The sequence below is a fragment of the Symsagittifera roscoffensis genome, chromosome 1, assembly GCF_963678635.1.
Source record: "Symsagittifera roscoffensis chromosome 1, txSymRosc1.1, whole genome shotgun sequence".
Lineage (NCBI taxonomy): Eukaryota > Metazoa > Xenacoelomorpha > Acoela > Convolutidae > Symsagittifera > Symsagittifera roscoffensis.
Genome location: NC_087062.1, coordinates 16,861,459 through 16,870,297, shown reverse-complemented (window position 1 = coordinate 16,870,297; position 8,839 = coordinate 16,861,459). Strand labels below are relative to the sequence as shown.

Genomic DNA, 8,839 nt, shown 5'->3' with positions numbered 1-8,839 from the left:
CAGATCTGAAATTCCAATTAATACGCACAAAATTTTTGACTAAAAAAACATAAGAAAATGAACTGTATACTATAACTTTGTTCAGGAGCAAAAAAAATAAACTCAATTTTTCGTTCATGGTTTATGATTACTCTTCTGCGATACTACCGTACGGATCATTTTAGTAGATTATTGGTCAAAACTTTGATCTACAAACAAAAGTTTTCATTTATAAGATATATGATATCACTTATAAGTTTTCTTCTGCAATTTGTTAATCATTAATAGATTTTGATTTAAATTCTTCTGGTGACTCATCTCGTCAAGCATTTCCCGACGAGTGCTCTCCCTGCGACAAAAACCATCAACAGTAAACCTCTTGCCTCATTCCGTATTACGTAATAGCTGAAACAAAAACAAAATGTCTATCGATGTTTGTCTGAGTTCATGATGCGTGTTCAGTCCGACGAAAAAACAGTCCGATACAAAACAGTTCGAAAAACAGTCCCAATTAATAATTGCTTTAACAAGCCGGCAGGCCGAGAATTTTCGTTTGTTCAACAAGCATAATGAACAAAATAGTGACCGCCGCAGTCGCGCCAATGTGTTGCGAACTTGCCAACAGAGGGTAGGACTTAATCCGAAAATTAGAGCCGATTATCGCCGCGAAGCGGCGACGTGCGCGTAGCGCGCCCACTGGCGACCTTAAACCAGACTGTTTTGTATTGGACTGTTTTTTTCCTCCATTACATGATTTTTGGGACTATTTTGTATTGGACTGTTTTGTATTGGACTGTTTTGTATATGCACCGTTTGAGTTCATGATAATGCAGTAACTCCCAGAAAGTGATATTTTAGTGTTAAAAAACATAGTTAGATCGGCGCTATATTATCACATATTGGGGTTTGCCGCATCATGAATGCAATCTATCATTAATAGATTTTTGGTATAAAAACACGCTATTCGCAGCAAAGCAAAACAAGACTGCTCGTGTCAGGGCAAAGCCCTGAAAGTTCCGACTGTCTTTTAACGTTTACCCGGGTTGACCTCCATACACCGAAAATGCTTATCATACAATTCCATACATCAAGTGTGTGGGAAAATGCTTGTCATACAATTTTCATACAATTTCTAAAAATGGTTGAAAACTGGTATAAACTCGTTTCTGTGGCTGTTTGATTCTAATAAAACATTCTGGTGATAAAAACTGAGGTTTTCGTTTTTTTTGAAAAAAATGCTTATCATACAATTCCCATATATGAAAAGTGTATGACTGGCATTTTTTTTGATGGCGACACAAAGTAATTTTGAAAATTTGGCCCAAAAATTTTTTTGTTTGTTTTTCAACCGCAAATCGAATTTCGTACGCAAACAAACGTTTTTCGAAAATTTTTTTTTCGCATGCAAAATTGAATATTTTGTGTGCATAACGTAGTCCAGGATACGATAAAATTGGCTTTTATTTTCTTTTCACTTATATATTTTTTTTCAAAAACGCGGAAACTTCCTATTTCTTCTGTATGGGGTGTTAATGTATGCCTTGATCAATGTCTGATAATTTGAATATTCAAAAATTTAAAATAATCATCATTGAAAAATTCTGCCAAAAAATAAATGTCTGTTACTTTTGTTATATCAATTGTAAAAGACAGCCACATTCAGGTCGTTTTCTATGCATTGTCAATGCAAGACCGGCCAACCTTTGGTGTTTTGAGTAACCAAGGTCTTTGGCACTTGTGTTCGGTTGCAACTACAACCGAAAATTTTTCAGAAACTAAATTGAAAAAGAAAAAATCAAAATTTTTGGTTTATGGAAAAACACACTATCATACAATTTTCATATATGGAAAAATGCTTATCATAGAGTTTTCATACAATTTTCTGTACGTATGGAATTGTATGAAATTGTATGACAAGAAGTTTCTCATATATGGAAATTATATGATAAGAAGTTTTGGTCAACCCGGGTATTGAGCAGTAATAACTTAAAAAAATTAAATCTAAAAAAATAAAATGAAAAAAAAATTCTAAAATTTGTTTTTTTTTATGAAATAATCCCCACACACGCTATATAAAGTACAAAACAATAGATTTCGCTCCTTGTAACAAATCAATTATGACAAATAAGCTTCTTACAGCCAATTTGGAACGATTTCTAAAACGGATTAAACCTCCGCTTACGCGTTAATAGCGCGAATTATATCGCGCGTTAATTGTCCCAAATTGGTCAAAATGGCAATCTTTAAACCCTCATAACTTTACGAAAAATGATCACAGGTGAAATATCTTTTCAAATTTAAGCTCAGGACAACAATAGCTTTCGAATGATATAAAAAATTTCCGTCAAAAATGGCTAGTTAATAGGTCGAAATTTGTCTGAAGTTACTTTCGTAACAAAATATTCCGTTTACTTTCGTATCGAAAGTCGGAACACCTATATTCAAATGAATCACACTTTTATTACGAGGGTGGTCCTAATTCGACTTTCTTTTAACGTGTCTGAAGTTTTTGTTCCGACTTTCGATACGAAAGAAACGGAATATTAGTGCTCGGGGTGGGTTTTTTTTTCTTCAGACAAATTTCGACTTTTTAACTAGCCTTTTTTGACAAATTTTTTTTTATATCATTCGAAAGCTATTGTTGTCCTGAGCTTAAATTTGAAAAGATATTTCATCTGTGACCTTTTTTTGTAAAGCTACGGGGGTTTAAAGATTGCAATTTTGGCCAATTTGGGACAATTAACGCGCGATATATTTCGCGCTATTAACGCGAAAGCGGAGAATTAATCCGTCTTAGAAATCGTTCCTAATTGGTTGAAAGAAGCTTATTTCCCATAATTGATTTGTTACAAGGAGCGAAATCTATCCTTTTGTACTTTATATGGCGGGTGGGGGGATGGTTTCTATAAAAAAATTACAATTTTTAGAAAAAAAAAATTTTCCTTTTTTTTATTTCATTGAATTTTTTTATGTTATTACTGCTACATAAACATTAAAAGGCACTCGGAAAATTAAGGGCTTCGCCCTGATACGAGCAGTCTTGTTTCATTTTGCACACGGATTATCAGCAAAAACTTGACGGAATGTCACAACTGAGGTAGATTTGATAAGCGAACAAGACTGCTCGTATCAGGGCGAAGCCCTGAATGTTCCGACTGCCTTTTAAGGTTTTATGGTGCAGTAGTAACATTAAAAAATTAAATGTAAAAAACTAAAATGAAAATTTTTTCCTAAAATTTGAATTTTTTAAATGAAAATCATCCCCCCACACGCCATTTAAAGTACAAAAAGATAGATGTAGCTCCTTTAACAAATCAATTGCGGCAAATAAGCTTCTTTCAACCAATTTGGAACGATTTTCAGACGGATTAACTCTCCGCTTACGCGTTAATAGCGCGAAATATATCGCGCGTTAATTGTCACAAATTGTCCAAAATGGCAATCTTTAAACCCCCATAACTTTACGAAAAATGATCACAGGTAAAATATCTTTTCAAATTTAAGCTCAAGACAACAGTGCCTTTTGAATGATATAAAAAATTCTGTCAAAAATGGCTAGTTAAAAAGTCAAAATTTGTCTGAAGAAAAAAAAATTCACCCCGAGCACAAACATTCCGTTACTTTCGTATCGAAAGTCGGAACAAAAATGCGACGCCTTTTTCTGATTTTGTGAAATATTCTATAAAATTTTCAAAATTTAAGTTTTTTCTCGGTTTTTGAAAATCTTTTTGAAATTCTCGGTTTTTGAAAATGATTTGATTTCTGTGCTGTTCTACTTCGGTGTTTCTGCAATAATAGAGAAAAAACTTCAAACCTTTCAAATTTAGCCACAAAAACTATCAAACATATCGTCTGAAGGAAAAAATATCCGAGCACAGAAATTCCGCACATTTTCTTAAGTTCGAAACAAAAAATGGCAAAAAGCTTTAACAAAGCATTGACAAAACAAAAATGCTTGATACAAAATGAAATGCATTTACCCTTTTGTTCCGTTCCTTTGCCGTCTTGTAGTAGTTTGAGCTCTAACTGGAGCAGAAGTTGTTGGTATGTTTCCGCTGGTAGTCGTCTCTCTTCTTTCGCTATAAATTGTAACGCGCGAGATTCACAGATATTTATGAAAATTTACAGAAATGAATTCAGATCACAAAATCTTAAAAATGCTTGTTTAACTTGTAGCACCTGATTCTTGCTAAAAGTGAATACTCAATTTCAAACCAAACTTTTAACACTGTTTAATTAACTGCAGTTAACTTAGTAGCTTCCAATAATTTTCTTCGTATTATCAAAAACACATACCTTGCTGCAGTGGTAGGCAGATGTGCGTTAATAGTCGTTTGGCTTCCTTCGATTGTCACTGTTGTTGGTCTATTGCCGTCCCTATACGAATGATAAAGTTTAACTATTAAGGTTTTTCAGAAATTCAATAATGTAAGAACTCTTTTCTGTCTACTTGGTTGTCTTGCTTAGCGTTAAAGAAAGAAAAAAAGTCTACTTAACAGTCTACCCTTTCAAGCTAAGAACTGCTACTTAAACTGAAAGTTGTTAAAAGGTTACTCAAATTTTTTGTTAGTTTTTGATATTGTTGGTTTCTTTTTGATTTTAGGATAAGTTTTGACTAAACTTTGTCTTGAATCCAGTTTTTAATAAAATTTCAAAGCCTAAATTATTGATGAATTGTTATAAACATTTTTGAATCATCCATGATTTGTTGCTGTTTCAACTCTAAAAAACTGATCTTTTCCCAGCGCGAAATTAGCGATAATCCATCGACTCAAAATTGATCATTTTAATAGCGCTGAAATAGTGATAATTCATCAAAAAAACTTGTTATTGTGGCAACGAACATCAATAACTGATCAATGGCGATCGCGTTTTTGCATTTTTTCACCATTGTTTAAAGTCAACTCAAATCCAGCAGTGCGATTTTCTTGATTTTTTGAGTCTTTTTAAATTTTTTTTCAAAATCAAGATTGATTTCAATCATTTTTTTGATAGCCTGTATATAAACGACGCAAACTTTTTTTTGAAAATAGAAATTCTGAATATTTGGGGCCAATTCCTTTTTGGCAACTGAAAAAAAATAATGGCTAACAATCTCTGAATAATCTTTAAATGAATTGTAGTCACAAACAAAAACTTTTGAACTTTGAATATTTTAGTATTTATCTTAGAAGGTTATTGTGACGAACTTTGATGAAAGTGGCAGAGTACTTAAGCTCGAGGTGGTTTTTTTCTCAAGATCTGAAAGTATTGACGTCCTGAGCTTAAATACAAGGATATTGTTTAACTGAGGTCATGTGGGAATCGGGCTTAACGTTTTTGATTTCTTAGGTTTGTTTTGCTCATACGTCTACTGGTAAGAATGAAAGTAAAAGTAAGAAAGAAAAATTTATATTCAAAGTTCATTCCATGTTATTAACAATTCATGAAAAAAAAAAAAATACGGTAAACCAAAATGAAGCAATGGCAACTGAAAAGTGCTTTCTTTTTTCTTGTCGTCAACATATGATTCACTTTTTTCTTATCCGCAATATGATCAAAAACAAGTTCTTCAGTGCCGTATGCTTTAAATTATTGCACCTATCTAGGTTGATTTATTACTCCGAGCATCAGCCCTCTTTTCAATGATAAAAAAATTGAGTTCGTTTTTTTGATATTTATAAAATATAGCTGCGATCTCCATTCACTTAAAACCCCTCAATTTTAATTGGAAATTGTTTTTTTTGTGCACGTTATTGCAAAAAATTTCTGCGTGACACGGAATACAAAAGATGAATACGCAATATCAAGAAGACAGTGTTGTTTTATGCCTAATAATTTTGAAATGATTAGCTTGCTTAAAATTCGTTTGTAAGGTTTTGTAGCAGACTTATTTTGCCGCCAAGTCTACCTTCAACGGAAAAAGGAAATTTATTTGGCATAAATTATCCTAAATTGTTTTAATGGTAATTTCAAACAATTTTTTTTCTTTTTTTAATGTATGAAAATTTTGGTTTAAGACATCAAAATGTTTCAGGTAGTTTAGAAAAATTGTGTTTGCTAGTTTAAGAATCGAAAATAGTCTGAAAAAAAAACAAGAAGGGGAAGTTTCAATAATACAGCGGAGTTTTTTCTCGCCGCAAAAACTCAATTCCAGACAAAAAATATCAAAATTTCGAATAACCATACAAGAAATAACGAACATAAAATTCCAATAAATTATGTCCTTCTTTTATAGTGAAAATCATAGATTCGATACTGCGTATATTTATCACCTTTTGATGCTTCTGGTTATGCTTTTATTATAAAATTTATTATTGAGCCTTAAAATTTTTTTTGTAATACAAGGTTTCTAAATCTAGATTGAATTGCTCGAAAAAAAAATTGATTACCCGCATCTGGCCAATTGTTCTCCATTAGCAATCAGCTGGTTGTAGTTGTCTTCATCGAAAACAGATTGGCCATTGATATTCCCTTGTTTTAGATAGTGACATGTGACGATAGTGTTACCATTTGAGCAGGTGCCTCTGCCACAGCCTATTTTAGTGGTAGTAGACCACATCATCTAAGCACAAGTTCAAAAACATTACTTTGATTCAATGAAGAAAAACCTTGGATCATATTACATTATTTTCTGTATAATGGCCTGGCATTCAATTTTTTTTTTATTTGTTAAATTTGGACTATCTTATATGGCTTAAAAGTGAGCGTTTATAGCACAATAATCATAAGCCTTAAGATCTAATCAAGTTCTAATCAGGTTTTGAGCCATTTCAAAGAAATCGAAAATCACGTTTCAAACAATTTCAAAGTGCTCAAAGACCACATTTCTTTGTAGTTGTATAGCACCAGCTATTCGGAACATAGAAAATGGAATTTTAAAGTAAAATCTATTCATAATCATTATAAGTTTTTTTTGTTTTTCCTTTAACGTGGTATTTGGAATAACTGAATAATTAGCTTATCTTATTTTTTTATTGGAACTTTGCAGCCAAATTGATTCGCAGCCTACAAAATACTGATTAACAGGAAAACTTCAAATTCTAGAATTTATTATCCCGAACTATGCACTATGCATCTTGGCAGCTTTCAAACTCCTACATTAGGTAACAAAATCTAACAATTTGCGCTCAGAGAATCATTAGTTTTCAAATGGTAAACAAGTTATCGTCAGCAATTTATCGTCTAAAAACTAAACTGAGCACAAATTTCTGTTTCTCTCATCAAAAGTCTACAAAACATTTGGAATGGCTAGCGATACATAGCAAGCATTCGATATTTGCTAGTATTAACCTCAATCGCAGCGTACTGCCGCGTTTTGTTCCTAGCCACTGAAAACGTGTAAAATAATTGTTTTCCAATTGTTTTTAGTTTTCGTTCCGATCATTGAAAGTAGGGGGAACGTTGTGTTCTGCTCGGTTTCAATTTTTTATAATTCAAAGAAAAGAAAAATTCCACGAAGAATTAGGAAGCAAAAAACTATTGGATAGCTGAAGTTTTATATCATATTAAAGCCCTTTAATTTGCAATTTGAGCGAAATTTAATACCTCTAAAGTTTTTCCAGTGTCCAGAAAAACCAGTTCGAAATTTTTGATTTTTCTTCGAATTTTGAGCGAGTAAAGTGAACCGGTAGATCTCTCTCATAATAGAAAAACTTTTCTTTTAGCTGTGATAAACTGAACTTCACTTCAGGAAAATTTTCTGGAAGCTTTCTTTTGCTAATGAAAACTTTTCAGTAGAAAAGATGGATGCAAAAAAGCAGAAATTTAAAAAAAAACTCCTCCTTTTTTTGGTTTATGCAAAGAAAAGTTTCTGCAAAAAAAAATGATAAAAATCTACTTAATTTAGCATTATTATCAGAGAAATATAAGTTATAGGCTTTTGTTCAGGTCATATCATCACGCCACGACATAAGAAAGACACAGTCTGAAAAAAAAAGAAACCATTTTTTTGTAATAGTTTCAGATTATGTTTGGAACTTTTTGTGATACTTGCATATCAACCGGCTATTCTTGTTCCAATAAATATTTATCTAAATTTTTTGCATGCTAGAAACAAACCAGATTACACGAACCAGAAACAAATAAATGCGAGGCCAAAATTTAAAACTGAGAGGAACTTTTAGGTTTTAATGAGGTGAAGAGAACTGTTTTCTATTAAAAAATGAGGAGCTCTTATCTTGACCTTCCCCTTTGTGAACGTAGCAATAAATTGTTAAACTCTTTTTCCACAATCAGACGTTGAATTGCTGTCAAAGTGCAGAAAATAGTTCTCAGTTTCCTCTCTCTCTCTCACCTGTGTGAAATGTCCAACTTTTGTCCAGTCGACGCACGAACTCCAAGATTCAGTTGGATCATCTGGATACTTGTAGGTGTCTATTTCTCTGTACCAACCCGTGCCTGCACCAGTACCCAGCTCATCTGCAGTCAAGCCTTGTTGCCGAGTCATCCAGATGTTTTCACCTAAAAATGGAGCCAAGTTTTTCACATAGGAAACATTTTTTCGATTTTTTTATTAGTCTACATAAGTCTAGCTCGCGGAAAAACTAGCTCGTGTTGTAGCTTATAAGGTCGGAATGCAGTAGATAGCACAAAGATAGCAAAAACCAGTTGTTACCGCCTACCCTCCTCTCAAATTTTGTGAAATATTTTTGCATTTTTAACCCCTCTCCCATAAAAAAAAAGATATGCATCGACACCAATTTTTTTTATCGAGGAGGGGATTTGTAAAAAAAAAACATGTCGGCCTAAATCCGCCGGAAGTTGTGACCCTTTTCTTTTCGCAGACTACTGGTTGATATAGCTATTTAATCACGAGTCTAATCACTTGTTTTATCGAGCGCCAAAAAATAGTATTTACTTCTACGATGGTTACCATTGA

General features: G+C 32.8%; 1 long non-coding RNA gene across 1 annotated transcript; it reads right to left on the bottom strand.

The window, feature by feature from the left end:
- Positions 1-250: 250 nt before the first annotated feature.
- On the bottom strand, positions 251-6,433 carry LOC134857755 (uncharacterized). The gene is made up of 4 exons (XR_010164910.1): positions 6,351-6,433; positions 4,276-4,356; positions 3,960-4,058; positions 251-384 (listed from the first exon to the last, which is right to left on the bottom strand). It is a non-coding gene; the product is annotated as an uncharacterized LOC134857755 (long non-coding RNA).
- Positions 6,434-8,839: the final 2,406 nt, after the last annotated feature.